Source organism: Manis pentadactyla, chromosome X (genome assembly GCF_030020395.1).
Source record: "Manis pentadactyla isolate mManPen7 chromosome X, mManPen7.hap1, whole genome shotgun sequence".
NCBI lineage: Eukaryota > Metazoa > Chordata > Mammalia > Pholidota > Manidae > Manis > Manis pentadactyla.
The window spans coordinates 121,284,820-121,303,760 of record NC_080038.1 but is presented as its reverse complement, the minus strand read 5'-3'; the positions used below and the strand labels follow the sequence as shown (position 1 = coordinate 121,303,760).

The 18,941-nt window shown below is 36.8% G+C and overlaps 1 protein-coding gene across 2 annotated transcripts in view; it reads right to left on the bottom strand.

Annotated features, from left to right (window-relative positions):
- Nucleotides 1-18,941, bottom strand: part of TENM1 (teneurin transmembrane protein 1) — a 735,522-nt gene that overhangs the window by 705,301 nt on the left and 11,280 nt on the right. For both annotated transcript variants that reach the window (XM_036880853.2, XM_036880855.2), the window contains exon 2: nucleotides 14,363-14,429. The gene's annotated coding sequence lies outside the window, so the exon portion shown is untranslated. The remainder of the gene's footprint in view (nucleotides 1-14,362; nucleotides 14,430-18,941) is intronic.

Here is an 18,941-nt window from a genome sequence, read left to right as displayed (position 1 = left end):
TTACTTAAAGATTCAATTATTGCCTTAAATATATGACTATGTGGAAAAATCTCAGTATGTTGGGTACATTCCCCACAGGCTAATATATTAGAGTGAATGAGGCAAGTCATCAGTAGATTTTTGTTCTCCTGTTTTGAGACAGCATAGTTATCATTATCATTGGCATTTATCCATTAATTCATCCAATGCATACTTGTTAATACCTACTAGCTGCTAGGTACAGAGCAAGGTGCTAGGGATCTGACAGTGAATAAAATCTATATACTGTCTATCATTATGGAGCATATAAAATCACCCTCACTGGATAAAATGTACTGATTGTCCTTCTACAGCACTGGAATTCATTAATTCAGGATCAACCTAAATCCCTTTCTCCTAGTAGCTCACAAAAGACAAATATATAATACTGACCCTGATAAAATATATACACCTGGCTACAATAAGGATATCACAGACATGCAGGAAAAACACACATGGACTTCAAAAAATCTAGTTCCAAAAGTGACTTGCTCATTGTTTCTGGAGGTAGGAGGTAACCTCAATCAATCACAAAACCAAATACACTGAATTCCTGCTAGGGACAAGGAAATATATGAAGTTTTAGTAGGGGATTGATAAGCAAGATGTTAAACTGTCTAAACTAGAGGTAAAGCTCATGGCAATGGTCCAAAAAAGAAAGGAGGGAAGTGACAAACATTATGAAGCACCAATGGGACATAATGACTGATTATATATGGAAGTAAAGTACAAGAAGGGGACAAAGAAAATCTCAGAGATTTAAGCCTGGGCAGCCGTAAGAATGATAGTACACTGACAGAAACTGAGAAGGTAGTCAAGAGATCCAGCCTTGGAAACACGATGTACTCTCCTTTGGAAACACGATGAGTCTCAGAAAGTTGCAGAAAATCCAAGTATACACAATGACCAGAAGTTGGAGATAATGGGGCCATAGTGCAAGAAACAACAGCTAGAGTCATAAAGGTAGAAGTAATTCCCAAGGAAGAAAAGATATAGAGAGAAAAACAAATGATGGATCTTGAATATACTCATAGTTTGAGTACAGGAAACAGAAAATGATCCAGGAAGAAATCTCTGTTTTCTTTACTCAAGGAAGCTACATGGGGAATGAACAACACTTTGATATCTGACAAAGATAAGAAAACTTCTCAGAATGGTGATCTGGGTACATGAAGGATTAGGGGAGAGCTGCTTACTCTCCTATCTATCCATCTACTTTAGTTACTGTGAGCATTTTAAGATTATTTCAGAATATAACTACTAAAATCATACTTTAGAGGGGTCACATTAGGATCCTTTACTTGAAGTATTTCACAACAAGAGGACTCTCTGTGCAGGTTCTTCTGCTGTATCAAAAGATCCAGTCCAATATTCAGATACCTTAAGTTAGGAATTCTAAATTTGGGCACCCAAATAAGAAAAGCAGGATGTATAAAAACCAGAATTCTTCTCTTAATGGATTTAGGTACAAATGGAGATATAATAAAATAGGTGCTCTACTACAATGCCACAATAATCAAGACAATTTGGTACTGGCATAAGAACAGACCCATAGATCAATGGAATAAAATACACAGCCCAGATATAAACCCACACATATGTGGCCAATTAATATATGATAAAGGAGCCATGGACATACAATGGGGAAATGACAGCCTTTTCAACAGCTGCTGTTGGCAAAACTGGACAGCTACATGTAAGAGAATGAAACTGGATTACTGTCTAAGTCCATAAACAAAAGTAAACTCGAAATGTATCAAAGACCTGAATGTAAGTCATGAAACCATAAAACTCTTAAAGAAAACAGAGACCAAAATTTCTTGAATATAAACATGAGCAACTTTTTTCTGAACTTATCTCCTTGGGCAAGGGAAACAAAAGCAAAAATGAACAAGTGGGACAACATCAAACTAAAAAGCTTCTGTATGGCAAAGGACACCATGATTAGAACAAAAAGGCATCCTACAGTATGGGAGAATATATTTGTAAATGACATATCTGACAAGGGGTTAACATCCAAAATATATAAAGAACTAACATGCCTCAACAACCAAATAGAAAATAACCTGATTGAAAAATGGGCGAAGGATCTGAACAATTTTCCAAAGAAGAAATTCAGATGGCCAACAGGTACATGAAAAGATGCTCCACTTCGCTAATTATCAGGGAAATGCAAATTAAAAGCACAATGATATATTACCTCACGTCAGTTAGGATGTCCAGCATCAAAAAGACTAAGAACAACAAATACTGGGAAGGATGCAGAGAAAGGGGAACCCTCCTACACTGCTGGTGGGAAGGTAAGCTAGTTCAACCATTGTGGAAAGCAATATGGAGGTTCCTCAAAAAGCTAAAAATTGAAATACCATTTGACCCAGGAATTCCACTTCTAGGAATTTAGCCTAAAAATGCAGGAGCCCAGTTTCAAAAAGACATATGCACCCCTGTGTTTATCGCAGCACTATTTACAATAGCCAAGATATGGAAGCAACCTAAGTGTCCATCAGTAGATGAATAGATAAAGAAGATGTGACACATATACACAATGGGATATTATTCAGCCATAAGAAGAGAACAAATCCTACCATTTGCAACAACATGGATGGAGTAGAAGGTATTATGCTCAGTGAAATAAGCCAGGCAGAGAAAGACAAGTACCAAATGATTTCACTCATCTGTGTAGTATAAGAACAAGCAAAAACTGAAGGAACAAAACAGCAGCAGACTCACAAACTCCAAGAAGGGACTCCAAGAAGTTACCAAAGGGGATGGGTCGGGGAGGGTTGGTGGGGTGGGAGGTAGAAGGCGACTGAGGGGTATTATGACTAGTACACATGGTGTGTGGGGGGTCATGGGGAAGACAATGTAGCACAGAAAAGACAAGTAGTGACTCTGTAGCATCTTGCTACATTGATGGACAGTAACTTCAATGAGGTATTGGGGGGAGTTGATCATATGGGTGAATGTAGTAACCACAATGTATTTCATGGGAAACCTTCATTAGGGTGTATATCAATGATACCTTAATAAAAATAAATAAATAAATAATCTTAAAAAAAAGAAAATAGGAGCCTACACACTATTTGAATACTGGCCATACCATTTACTTTTATGTAACCTCAGCCAAATTACTTAACTTTGCTTTGCCTCAGTCTTCTAAACTTTAAAATTAGAGATGAAAATAATACAGGCTTCATAAAGGTATTGTGAAGATTAAATGAGATAACAAGTATAAAAAGAATTGAAAAGTTCCCAACATAAAACAATTGTTCATAACTTGATAGATCTCACAGACACACACACACATTGGTCAATAAGCAACACATAGAAAAATGTACATAATTTTTTAAAAAGTAGGTTAAAAGTGAATTTTCTATTATTTAAATTTCAAGTTTGTCAGTTACACAGGATTTTCTACATCCTAGACTGAAAAGTGAAAGAACAAGGAGAGAAATCATTTATGAAGACCTATGAAGTTTATAAAAGAAAAAACACAAACTCAAGAATGAAAAGAGAAAATTTAAAATGAAAAAAGCATATTCACCCTCTTTTGCCAAATGTCAAGGATGGGAACAAAAGGAAATATTCTCATGTGGTTAGGCAAACTGGAAATTTTTAAAGGGAAATTATTATTTAAGGACTAGTCTATATGCAGTCCCTTTCCAATTCTAGTCTTATCCAAACATTTTATCATTTGAAAAATGATCTTAAGACACTGGAAGTAACTCTCAATGCTATGTGGATATCAAATTGTTCTAGGCCCACTTTATTTCCTTCCATCATAAAATGACAAGTCACAGTGATGAAGACAAAATGATGAAATAATATGTTTTTATTTTTATAAGAAACTTGACATAAATTCATGACATTCTTAAAAACCATGAGAAAAAATAAAAAGACCCTAGATTTCAGTTACCTCATTGTACTGGAGGATCCTGACAAGCCTGGAACAGTGGAAAGGACAGCCAATGGCAAAACAAGTAGTGGAAAAGGAAAAAAAAAAAAGGGTGTATAGAGAAAAAAGTAAGAGGAAAGAAAATGAAAGAGTCAAAGGAGGGGAAAAGCAGCACCATGACACCATGATAAATCCACCCAGTTAGTATGTGTAAAGTGCTTTGAACAGTGTGAGACACATAAATGCTCTATTTGTTAACTAAAGAATTCTGCACTCATAACGCTGACACCACGACTCTCTGACCCTTTGTGCATACATTCACCTGCTTGAAGGCAGAAGCCTAGAGCAAATGATGTCTTGAGGTCCTCGGCAACTCTGTGATTTCCTAGCTCAACCTTTCCCATCATTTTGAAAGATTTCACTAGAGTAAAAAACCTGATGGTATTGCTGACTCATCAGAAATCTGTTTTCTACATCACTACATGCCATTTTACCTAACTGTATAATAGAACTTTCTTAATGTCGACAGCACTCCTTTGGTAAATTTTTGAGAATTTGTGGGCATTACATACTTCATTTCATAGTAAACACATTAATAACTGGTATTCTTCTAACTGCCCATTCATTTATAAGGTAGTCCAGTCAGTTAGCTCCACTGTAAATCACTGGGTGCACTGAACACTGTGTTCCCATCAGTAATGAAGTAGGTATTTTTATTCAAATGCAGCAGGATGTTCAGCTCCCAGGATAATGATTAAGCAAAGATCTCCTTTTTATTCTGCAGACAAAGCAGATACCTTACTTACAGTTTAGGCTCTCGGGGACAGAAATCTTAATGGAGGCCAAGATTCCTCAGACTTCATGGAAATAACCTTTTAAAAAGTTTGCATTTTGTGGTCCTTCTCTATGGCAATTCTGATTTCCTTTTCTTGGGGTCAGAAGATTCTTGAGAGGCTGCTCCCTCCCTCCTTATTCTTTAGTCATACTATGATTTCCTTACTTCACTTTCTAATGAATATTTCATCTGTCTGATGGAATGATCATTCTGTGTTTACCACATGATAAAATGTCTTACAAAAATATACTTAACTGGTAAATGACATATCCGACAAGGGGTTAACATCCAAAATATATAAAGAACGTACATGCCTCAACACCCAGAAAGCAAATAACCCGATTAAAAAATGGGCAGAGGATATGAAGAGACAGTTCTCCAAAGAAGAAATTCAGATGGCCAACAGACACATGAAAAGATACTCCTCATTACTAATCATCAGGGAAATGCAAATTAAAACCACAATGAGATATCACTTCATACCAGTGAGGATGGCCAGCATCGAAAAGTGAACAAATGCTGGCGAGGATGCGGAGAAAGGGGAACCCTCCTACCCTGCTGGTGGGAATGTAAGCTAGTTCAACCATTGTAGAAAGCAGTATGGAGGTTCCTCAAAAAGCTCAAAATAGAAATACCATTTGACCCAGGAATTCCACTTCTAGGAATTTACCCAAAGAGTGCAGGAGTCCAGTTTGAGAAAGACATATGCACCCCTATGTTTATCGCAGCACTTTTTACAATAGCCAAGATGTGGAAGCAACCTAAGTGTCCATCAGTAGATGAATGGATAAAGAAGAGGTGGTACATATACACAATGGAATACTATTCGGCCATAAGAAAGAAACAAATCCTACCATTTGCAACAACATGGATGGAGCTGGAGGAGATTATGCTCAGTGAAATAAGCCAGGCGGAGAAAGACAAATGCCAAGTCATTTCCCTCATTTGTGGAGTATAACAATGAAGCAAAACTGAAGGAACAAAATGACAGCAGACTCAGAAACTCCCAGAATGAACTAGTGGTTACCAAAGGGGAGGGGTGTGGGAGCGCGGGCGGGTAGGGAGGGAGAAGGGGATGGAAGGGTATTATGTTCAGTACACATGGTGTGGGGGATCACGGGGAGAACAGTGTAGCACAGAGAAGGCACACAGTGGATCTGTGGCATCTTACTACACTGATGGACAGTGACTGCATTGGGGTATGAGTGGACACTTGATAATATGGGTGAATGTAGTAACCACATTGTTTTTTCATGTGAAACCTTCATAAGAGTGTATATCAATCATACCTTAATAAAATAGTGAAGAAAAAAAATGTACTTAACTGAAAGTCAGCCTTTCTTAGAATTACGGAACAGTTTCTTGGAGCTGCTTCCTCTGCCTCCTTAAACTACTGTCGACAATTAAAATGAATTAACTTCATGTTCTCTCTTATGATTAAAACTATAAGCTTGGTGCAAATCAGTCCTCATGGGTGGCGCTCACCTCATACAGGATGTAGGTGTAAGCTCAGATCGGTGGGGCATACACCTAAGTGTGTCTTCCATTTTGTGTTCATACACAGTACCCAAAATAGTTGCGCATCAGTCAAGATGTTTTTGAACAAATACGGGTAAAATTAAAGACAATGAAGAAGGGCATTGAAAATCTTTATTGTTGATATGATCTTATCACGGGAGATTTGCATTATACACTCTGAATTATACCCATTCAATTTAACCAAAGAATTTTGCAAATGAGAAGAAAATCAGTCATCTATTACAGTCAGTGATAGCCAAGTAACTTTGTTTTTCTAATTGTTACCTCTTTTTTTTAGGTATCACTGATACACGATCTTATGTCAGTTTCACATGTATTACACAGTGGTTGAACAGTTACCCATATTATTACCTCACCCCCTCTAGTGCAGGTACTATCTATCAATGTAAAAAGATGTTTCAGAATGCCAAGTCACTTTTAAAATGCATCTTTTAAAATTAAAATTCACATGCAATGATACAGATAAGTCTGGGGCAAAATAGGTAGCTGATATGTTCTCAGAAAAGAGCCATTTACAATCATATAATTTGAATAGTTTCATCTGACATTTGTCAGACATCTAGTGAAAGTAGGACAATATCTGAAGGTCACCAATGCAATGTCTATCCCATAGATCAGACCCTGATACTTCAGATAGTGTGCCACATAGCATGGGATTACATTGCCCCTTTATAGTTATCTCAGAATTTTTCTCATTGTTTTTTTATTTTTCTTTATCTTTTCTTCTAAAGAATATATAGTGATTCTCAATATACTTTGGAAGTATGTTAGGCTGAAGAAATAGTGATTTCAAATTTATTAAGGTGAGTTGGAGGGCTGGACTTTGCCTCACCCAAAACACACTTGGCTGCATTCAGCTGTCAGGTTAGCAATATCATGCAGCTGAAATAACCCTCCTAAGGAAGGTCTGCTCAGAAAGATTTTCCAGAAAACACAAAAGCCATTTCTATAAACTCTGATCCCTAAACATCCAATGTTGGACTTCCTGTTGGCAAACATGGATGCATTTCAGATTGTGGCTTATGTATGAACACTTAGCAAAAACTTAAGGCTTTGTTTTCAGCTTTATGATGGTCTTTCCTGCGTGGTTTTTTTTCCCCTAGGGTGGGAGAATAAGTACCAACTGAGCAATGCTTCCATTTTTCTTAAAAGATTAAAGCTAAATGATAAAAGAAAATGAATTGAATCTACATGTTAAGGCTCATTATGTGCCTTGCGAATAGAAGTATATGAGTGGCTGTCCTATCCACAAAATGCAGGTAATTAGTCACTAAGATGAGTGGACTCCAAAGGAGAATGATAGCACAGTTAAATGTATCTTTTTAAGAAATTTTATGAAAGAATGGTTTTAACTGACCATCTCACCATATTTCTGCCCCCACATTAAGATGATTCTACAGTTTCATGGAACTATAAGCTGGCAACCAAACTGAGAATCTCTATCTATCTGTCTATCTATCTATCTATCTATCTATGTATCTAATCTGTAAGGCTATACCGTGTGCCAGAAAAGTTTGACTCACCCACATAACTTCAATAAAATCAAGTCTATCAGTTTAATTCCTCTTGCTTAGTGTCCATTTCCACTGTTTGTAGGTTTTGTTTTACTCCTCACCTCACTATTGCATGTAGGTACTTAATGCTACTGTAAGATCTTTTCTTTTCCTATTGTTAACCTTAGAGAGAGACCTTGTTGCTTTGGTGAAAAATCTGACCATTACTGAAATAGGCCACACACAAAAAAAGAAAAAAGAAGAAAAAGAGGCAACCTACATGATATTCTCTTACTCTCCTCCCCTGCTTAACAGCATGGATATTCTGCCACACTTTGATTTCCCTTTTTGGTGAAGTGGTAACATAGAGAAAGCTAGGTCACAGGAATGTTCAAGGGGAATTTAAAAATGAACATGTTTTGGATTCACTGATCTATACTATAAAAAGGATGACTGTCAGCCATGAGCAAATTTAACACTCAGAAATCCTTAAAGGATTGACTGCAAATATATAGGAAGTCACCAGATGAAACCTCAAACTACATCTGCACCTATAGCTTGACTATTCCTATTTTGCTTAAAGAAGAGATGGTGACCAAAATGCAATGAGATAAACTCTGCTTACATCAACAAACAAACAAAATCTAAAGCCTAAATTATTTTTCTGAGATTATCCCATTTAAATGTTCCATAGGCTCCTCAAACTCAGCAGGTATAAAATGGAACTCGTTATCCTACCCACCCCCAACCTGTATTCTCATTTCATGAAAGCGAATGGTACCAAGGTCAAGGAATCTGGATGGGGTGAGAGAGAGGGAGGGGTGTTGAGAAACTGGTAAAAAGCACAGGGTCAGGATATTCAGAAGAGGGCGCAGGATCTGATTATAAGTCAAAGATTTTTATCTGACCTTCCCTTGCCAGATAGGATCATGAAAATTGTTTTTCAACTCAGCTTAAACTTGCAGTAACACTGAATGGTATCACCATCTGCCCAGTCTCCCAAGCCAGAAACCTTTCCTTTACCTCCCGAATCTAATGAAAGGCCCATGCCTGTCATTTCTACACAGTGTATCTTAAATGTCATGGTTCTCAATGTGTAGTCCCTGGACCAGTGGTATCAGCATCCCCAGGGAACTTGTTAGAAATGCACATTCTTGGGCCCCACCTCGGAGCCAGCTGAAAGAGAAACTCAGGGATAGGGGTTGACAATCTCAATTTAACAAGCCCTCTGAGTGATTCTGCTACACACTCAAATTTGAGAACCACTGTATAAATCTATCCCTTTCTCATGGTTCCCATTGTCAGTTGCCACCTGACCCTCATCATCTCTCATCAGGCCTACAGCAGTAGTCTCCTAACTGGTTTCTTGGCCTCCAGTATTGCCGCCTCCAGGGTGAATCCTTTATATCACAAATGTGACTATTAAAACCCTTCCTTAGTTCCTCCATGCCTATACAAGTGGTTTTAAAATCATATTCCTAGGTTAATCTGTTTCAAGGGTTTTCTTCAGGCAAGACAGAGGCTCAGTGGGTAATCCACGAAACTTCAAATTTCACAAGTAGCATGAGAGAACCACTGACCTACAAGAAAAAGGAGATGCCCTTGAGACCTAGAAGTCCCTTTTCATTTGGCTCTCCAGCCTCATCTCTTCTCAGGCCTACCTTCCACATCACCCTTTCGCTATTCAAAATTATTGCAATTCCCCTAGGAGACCAAGCTATTTGATGTTTCTGTGCCACTCCTTCTTTTGCTTGGAACACCTGCCCTTCAACACCATTTGTTCATCAAGTAATAACCAAATTGCTGTTTCCTACCCTCTACCGGTCCACCCTTACAGAATGGTCCTAGTCTTATTAGCATCATCTTCTCCATGAAGCCTTTCAGGATGCTGCTTATCATTCCACTACTAGATGGAATTGATTTGTGGCCTCACAGTGGCAATAACAGTAGTGGGAGGGGTTGTTAGTATTTATTGCACAAGTATTATGTTGTATGCCAGAGATTGTGCAAATTGCTTTATATGTCAGGTATGAAGTAGAATTATTATCCCCATTTTAGAGATGAGGGGACTGTTTAGAAAGATTATATGTAATCTATTTGCCCAAGTTGTACAGCTAGTATGTGGCAAAATTGGATTATCTCATCTCTTTAAACCTCAAAGTGTATGTACTTAACCTTATCAGTACAGGGACTAGCCACACAACACACACAAGTCAAGTAAGCAAGGAGTAAAACAATAGGGGGTAGCAGACACTAAGGAACTGAAAAGCATACTCTGAAGCTATAAGCATTAGAGAAAGAAGAGAGTGGGGAGAGGAGGGAAGAGAGGAAAAGAAGACCCCTGGGTTGCAAACAAAACATTTCTGAGGACTGCTCCTGAGCAGTAGGCCATTAGCTTGGGATTCTTATTTCATATTATACTCATTCCTAACTGATGTTATCATAAAACACATGCCAGGATAATTTATTAGGGGAGTAGTGCCTATATCATTCTCACTGCTGTAGATGCCACATGAAAAAAAGATAATTTTCCACTTTTCACCTATCCACAAACCATGCATCCTGGGCATCCAGGCAGAAGAATGGGGGAAAGGGGATGGGAGTAAGAGGACCCACATGGTCCATAGAAGAAGAGGGAAAGTGGGCTACTTTCTCCCCGAGACTGGGGGTGGGAGCAACAGAGAATAGTCAGGCACTTCAGGGATCTCACAAATGGTTGTACTTGTACTGGAGGGGACTGATGTGGATAGCCATGAAAAATGGTCACTAGACGAATATCCCTGCACACCAAGACCAGCATAAACTATGCCTTTCAGCAACCACAACTGCTAACAGCTAGAGACTGCTCCCTGAATTTTCTGTACTGGGCACCTCTGCAACTAGTTCTCTCTTGACACTGTAATAAAATACTACAGACTTAGTGGCATAAAACAACATGGACTTATCCTACGTTCTGGAAATCAGAAGTCTGAAATGGGTCTTGATATGTAAAATCAAAGTACATGTTGACAGGCCTACATTCTTTTCTGGAGGCTCTAAGAGATAATCCTTTTTCTTACCCTTTCCAGCTTCTAGAAGCTACCCCCATTCCTTGGCTGGTGGCTGTCATCTTCAAAGCCAGCAACGCCAGGCCGAGCTCTCATGCTGCCATCTCTCTGGTTCTCTCTCTTCTGCCTCCTTCCACTGTTAAGGCCGCTTGTGATTACATTGAGTTCAGCCAGTTAACCAGGATTATCTCACCATCTTAAGGTCAGCTGAATAACAACCTTAATTCCATCTGCAATCTTAATTCCCCCTTTCCATATTATGCAACATATTCACAGGTGCCAGGGCTTAGGACATGGACGTCTTTGGAAGGATATTCTGCCTACTGTGACCAGTCATTCCTATAGATTTTGGGGGGCATGGGAGGCTATTTCAGATTATCTATCTCATTGCCCTACTGAGTAGGTTCTGATATGTGAATCTTTTTGTATTTAGAATAATAATATGAATGCCATGAGCAAATAAATTCATATGCATTTCCACTACAACACTTGATTATTTTATTTCTCTGTATATAGACAGTCCTCACCTGTCTGCCATGAGCTTGTGATTGGGGACCATGTCCCTCATTGATTTTTGTTTCCCCAGCACCTAGCATGGCTCAATGTAGAAACGTATTGTTTTTCACTATAATAAGTAAATGAAAAATGCTTCTTCTGGAAAAAAACATTTGTAGAGCTGTATTTGCTACTTAGTTTAGAACTATACATACCTTGAAAGCTGAATCTAGTGCTAAAAAGGGAGAAGGAAGCTGAACATACACTATTTTAAAAATCCATTTAAAACAGATGTCAGGGGTGCTTCTCTATTATTTCTAAAATGGATCATTCCTCGGTGGAATAAGGATCAAAGGAAAGGGAACTGCACCCCTAAAGTACATGAATTCACCTTACTTATATTTCATTTCAAATCAATAAGGGGAAAGTCACTTCTAAAATATTATGATTCATGAACTTCATTTACTGCCCCTTCTTTTGGTTTGTTCAGAATAGCCATCTTTATACAGTACTAGAATTGTTGATATTTTACTGCATTACCACATCTCATTATTATGTATTAAATGCTATTATTTATGGCCACTACTTAATCTGATGTGAGACAGAAAAATTATTGAAGGCCTGGCATCTTAGGAATAGGCATTTTATGGGGATGAAAGGCTGACTTTCATGGGAAGAGTCAATGGTCCTTCAGCTGCCCCTCAGATCATTAACTCCAAGGGTTATTTGCTCCCAGGCACTGTCCTGTGCCCAGTTTGTTATTGCTGTGATATGTAGATGAAGGAGAATATATTTTAAATGCTTTAATATGAACTCAATGCTCATGAAGGGTGCCAGATTGAAAGCATTGGAGTCTGAAGTCATCGGATTATGCACTTGGCTGGTTCCAAGTTAGAGAGATGCCTGACCTTGAATGACCACCTTGCAAGAGGGAAAAAACATACAGTTTTGCTGAACTTCAAGAGACTGACAGAGAGGCAGCCTAGCAGCATCCCAAAGTTAAGCATTTTATCAAGGAGAAAAATGAGACTACTGACTAAACTTTTACTTGAATCTATTTACTATAATGCCAGTCCTGGTGTGCAGGGGGAGGAGGGCAGGTAGTCATGTTAGGATACACAATTACATTAAGATGAAAAATAAATAAATGCCCTATTACCAATGCAGTAAATCACTTAAACAAGTAATAATCTTTTTTACTAACTGGTGTGTATATGGCCAATCTCGATTTCATTTTGCATACTTGAAGAGTCCTTAATTTTCTAAAAATCAGAGACTGAGCAGAAGAAAGCAGAAGCTATCCAGCCCAAAGTTTTTATTACAGAGATGAGAAAACCAAGGCTCAGCATGGAGTACTGACAGGAGGAGGGCCATATCACTACACCATGACTGGAAGTAGAGCCCCGATGTTCTGATCCACACACAAGGGCTTTTCTATTGTACTTTGTTGTATCTGTCCAAGAAGAAAACTAGCTGCTCTCTGAACCTTTAAAATACTTAGTGCCAATTATTTTTGTAAGTGTGCATCCTTTTGGCCTATTAGGCATTTTTCCTCCATTCAGATCTATTCATTCACATTAAGTTAGGAAGACTATCATTTTTCACACATTTAAACGTTCTTAGTATGAAAAAATACCTTTCAGTTAATATTATGCAATTGGCAGACTCACAATTCCCAAATTAAGAAAATCATTTTCATAAATGATATAATATGCAAAAATCTGAGCTTCCTTCCTCAGTAAATTTCTTTTTTTACTCATTTTGTTTTCTGATCTTAGTTGTTTTTTTCCCTATAGTGATCTGAACTTTTTGGCAATAGTATTCTTTTAATGGCAGTACCTCTAGAAGAATGGCAAGCAAAATAATATGCATAGTTAGAACTGACAAATCCATTTTAAATTCCCATTACGGACTAATCTCAATAAACTGGAACCAATTTTAAAAAACACACAAAGCCCTGATGTACTTGTACTGTATTTTTCAAAAGGCAATGGAAGTTTCGAGAGTTTAAGGATTTCATTTTTTTACGTAATTTCACTCTTTTATGTACCTTAAAGAGAGTATCAAGTGATTCCAAGGACTTAGCCACAAATTCAGATCATCCTTTTGAATTTTTACAGGAATGAGAATTCATATTTGAATAATAATGCATAGCACTGCCAGGTAGAGGTACTGAAGGGGAAAAAAAATCAATGCTTTCTATTCCCTACTTACTAAGTACTTAACATTGGCCAATATTTTTTTAATAAGGAGGAAGAACAAGGAAAGAAGTCATTTAGGTAACTGAATAGTTTGATTAATCTGATAGTGCCCCCCATCTTGCTGCATTTTCTCACATATTCCAATCGTTTTCTCAATATTTCAGGTAAATTCTATCTGTATTGGCACATTTACCAAAAGAAAAGGCACAATAACTTTTGCCCAGTAGCTGCTCAATTATTGCTTATTGAGCATACAGATTGACTGATGGATAGATGAAAGGAATGGAGGATGGAAAGGAAAAATAAATTAATGCAATATCGTTTCAATAGATATTTTACTTGAAACTTTCTTAAAAAATTAAAATAGTTATTTCAGGAGACAAATGTTTGTTTTGTCAGGAAAATTATCCGAGTGGAACTTTTTTTCCATTGATATGGAGAAATGCCATGTTTATTTACAGTCAGTGAGAACTATTAAGTGGTTCTGCAAATATCCTCACTGGCCATGACTGTTCCCTCATACTTTTCAAATATTCCCATTAGTCCAGGAGTCTCTTGGTTTTAGCAGCTGCATGTAAAAAAGGTCACAGAATCATTCAAACACATTAAGACAGCCTGCATATTTGTTTTGGCAAAGACTTTCTGACAATTATGGAGTTACATACACATGCTCATCTATATGATGGCCAAATAGGTTTTTCGAAGTTTAAAACAATGCATTTCATTTACATGGCACTCAATAAATATAACTGATTATATCAGTGGAACATTCCATTCTTTTCACATTATATAGCTATGTGTTCAATTCCCAAAGCAATTTCAGTGTAGAATGCACATACCTTGATAGTTCCAGAAGTTGTGGGAACCAGAAAGGAGATAGCTGAATAAAGGTCACCCTTGTAATTCCTGTAAACAAATTAGGCCAAATTATCCTTCAAACATATGTACAAGCAGGTCCAAAACAGTCTTTATATGAGGGAAAGGAAAAGACACATGTGGGGTTGGGGTGATGGCAAGCGTGGGCGTTGTAAGACTTCATTTTGCAATTCAATGGGATAACTGGATCAGTTTCTTAAAAGGTCTGCTTGAAACTTAAAACAATTATATTAATTATGCTGCTAATGAAGAATTTCTTAATTACAGATGAGTAGACCTAGAGGGCCATGGAGTTCTCATCCAAGACAGTCCCAACTTATCACTATGTAATTTTTGTTCAATATGCTACTCATTTTGAAATGAAATGCCTACAACTTCAAGGAGTTTTCACCAATGTAAGCAGTTTATAGTAATTGTAATTCTTATATTAAAATAATCCTTACAGTTTACAACAAACTTTCATATACAAATTTCATTTAATCCTCAAAATAACTGTTACAAGATTAGAAAACAGGCCCAAAGAGGTTAAATGGTTTGCGCAAAGTCACATGTATGGTTAGTGGCAGAGCCAGGACTAGAATCCGTGTTCTCTTTTGGTTTAGTCATCTTTCCAATGTCCCACAGGACTTCCTTTATTCAAAGTTATAAGATTGACTATATGTTTCCATATGGTACTGGGCAACAGGGCAGGAACAGTGCCCTCTAAAGGATTGCTACTATTTTACTCTACTTGAAAGATAAACTTCTCCCTCCGATTTGGATAGTACCCAATATGCTGTTTAACATACGAACTTTAAAAAATCCTTCAGTAGTGTAAATTGGTACAATATTTATGGAAGGCAACCTGTCAATAGGTACCAGAGCCTTAAAAATGCACTCTCATTTGTCTTATTCCACAATTACACATTTATGAGGCAATTATGACAGATGTATGCAAAGACATATGTATATGAATTTTTTCATTATTTTTTAATAATAATAAATATTGGGAATTACCTAAATGCCCAATAACTAGAGTTTGGTAAATAAGTCAAGAAACAACCATATGATGGATTACTAAATAGTCATTAGAAATAATACAGGACTGTTAAGATATTCATTGTCATTTCACATTAATTTCCACCTCTGTCTTTAATTTGCTGCTTTTAAATCATACTCTATAGATGAGTTGGGGGAGGGGAGAATCACAAATATTTTTCTTTACATATTTGGTTGTTTTTTCACCTCTCTGGGTCTCTGTCTCTATATATACATGTATGTATGCACAGATATATATTTTATTAGCATAGAAATACATTAACAATACACTGATAAACAAAAAAGCACATTATAAAGTATTTACAATGTGAGTCCAGCTTAGAAAAAGATACATATGTAAGTAAAACATATGATTTTCTTCTTTCTGTGTACCTATCCTTTCTAATTTTTCTATAATGACTATATTAAAGAGCTATGTTTTAAATTCTTCAAAAATCCATTTTAGAAAAGGCAGTGGAGTGAATTAAAGCAAAAGAAAAAAGGAAAACAAGAAGTTTAAACTTCCAATATTTTATGATTGGCACTTAATTAACCTTATGGTCCCAAGTTATCAATCAAGTAATCCCAAAACCTATTTTTTTAATATTTGAGGCAAAATCTCAGTGGTAAGGGCAAACAACTTAAAATTTCTGCACAGTAAATCAAGACAGAAGATAATATCTAAATGCAATTTTTTAAAAATGTAGGTCAATAACATCATTGTCACCTTTGACAAAGATCACCAAGGTGACCTTGTAATGATAATAGAATATTTTATTATTACTAATGATCTCCATATCCAATACACTATATATAAATCTTTCACAATGAACTGAAGTTGTACTCTTGATTAGTTGCAATCTAATTCCAATGTGCATTTTTTATCACTGTTAATGTTTCTCTAAAAAGATATAGTTCTGCTCAAGTGTTCATGGGGTTCCATAAGAGTGCTATGTTAGAATCTTTCAAGGGAAGACATTTCAGAAAACATTTAGATCTAGATTACAAAAAATATTTCTGGCTCTTCTGCAACATATCCAGAGCAAGTCTGTAGAAACTGGCTTCATACCCATCAGGTTGATTCTGCAAGGAAGCTAGCAAAAATGCTGTAACAAATACACTGTCCTATATGCAGCATTTTGCCTTAGTGAGATACACAGAGAACTGGGAAGCAAGAGGGCTTTAAAATGATACAGCTCTCTGCTCACTCCTTAGCTGCCTGCATACTGAAGCCTTTAGAAGTCTATCTTGCCCATTTATGATTAGAGAAGACCAAGTTCATACGTTGATCTGTATATAAGATACACCAGGTTACCTGCCATCACTTACCAGTTCCCAATATGTACCACTGCCCTCACCTTTTACCTCTTTATTCCACTCAAGAATTCATAAACAAAAAAGAAACTGTGGATTGTCTTAATACTGTGTGTGGGCTAGCTACCCTTTCAGGAAAAAAAAAGTGTCTAATAGGACCATCCTTGAACAGAACCAAATAATGCATACCAGAGGCAAAAAACAGCAGGAGCCACAACTGTTAGAAATGCATCTCACAGAACTGACTACTGGATTTGGAGACAGAATGAAGCCTGCAAGCAGAGTCCTAAATCCAAATCTGAACAGCTTATTAAGAGATCATCTAATCCAAACTTTAATTAGTGCCACTGCCTCTTGTTTGGTCCTACATAGAGAATAATATTCTACATCTTTCACTTCTCAACCTCCTAAAATGAAACTGCCATCTGAGATGGACTATGCAGATGAAATGCATAGGAGGTGAGCAGAAGAAAAGTCTAAAAGTCTGGTTCAAAAAATACACATATGTATATGAATATGCATATATACAAATATGCATATATGTGTGAATGGATAGGCATCTTTCTCAGATGGATTTAAAAAAGCACGATTTCTGTCCATTTGGGAAATGGGATTTTTTAAATCTGTTTTTACCTGTTTCCTTAACCTTTTTTTTACCTGTTTTTCAAAAATGACTCAATTACTTTAACACCTATATTAACACTTTTTCTATTTTCAAGGGACTTTGGGCTGCATATAGGTCACACTTTATTTTGCTGATGAGTATGTCTTTACATATTGCTCTACATGCTTTGAAAGCCCAGATGCTATTTTTCTAATGGGACGTTTACTCAAAGACCTTGTAGAAAATAATTGTGCTAATAACAGAGACAGTTTCCCCATTGCAGTGATCAGTGCTCTCAGGCAATTAATGCTGCGATACTCCATACTGTCACTTTCTTCCTCAGAGTCTAGAGAACTTCTAGGTTTACATTACTGGCTGCAGCTGCTTCTTCTTTTTTTTTTTTTTTTTTGGCAATTTGGGCATTGCTAATGATGAGACCCGCCAAAGCTTGTCAATGCTATTTTTCTTCTTTTCCATTAGGGGGACTGTGGCTGAATAGCCAAGTAATCTATAGTCTAACTTCACTTAATTTCTGTACATGACATAAAGAAATATAGTGAGTAATCACTCCTGTTTTACATGAAGCAAATTGCTAGTGCTTTGCACAGCGATATGAAGAAGACTTGACTTGCATAATCTCCCTTGAATATCCTGTTCCAATTCTGACAGGAGAAACTCTGGCCTCCTTGGTTCTCCACTGTGTGAAGACTAGATTGGTTCAGTGGATCTCAATTATCTTCCCTGTCTGTAGACCTCTTGAAAACAAAACAGCCAGAGAACAGTTGGCCCCAGTTACAACTGGTATATGCCTCTCTCTCCAGCACCATCTCTCATGAGGGGGTTTATCCTCCATGGTATTTACTACCTAAACTTCACTTCAAAGGTGGAAATATTTATTTCATTGGATTTTTTCTTTGCTTTGTAAATATATTTTTTCCATAATGAAAGTTACATAGACTTATAGAAAATTTAGAAAAGACTGAAGGTATAAAGAAAAAAAATCACCTATTACTCACTGCCCCCAAAAAGAGATAATCTGTTTTAGCACTTCTGTGCATCTTTTTCCTGTCTGTTTTTCTTTCTTACATATTGGACATATATAATTTTGTATTCTGCTTTATCACTTCATAACATAAATATATTCCTTTTATCATAAAATATTTGTAAACATCACCATTAATAGCCATAAATTATTACATTGTCTACATATACCATAAATCACTTAACAAGTCCCTTGTTGAACATTTAGTTTCCTTCATTTTTTCCACTATTATGAGTAATGCTTGGTGAAAATCTTTGCAAATAAAACTTTTCCTGCACTTAACATTATTTCTTTAAGACAAATTCCCAAAAGTAGAATTACTAGGTCAACTGGCATGAGCCTTTTTAAGGCTTTTGTTGCAAATTGCCAAATCTATACCAACCAGCTAACATTTCATCATGTTCTTATTATGCATTCATTTGACCAATACTTATTAAAAACCTACTATGTATCAGGCCCTGTGCTAGGTGATATGGATGCAGTAGTGAACAAAACAGACAAAAGTCCACACACTCATGGAACTAATCTGCTAGTAGATCTGATAAATGATAAACAAAAATACAAT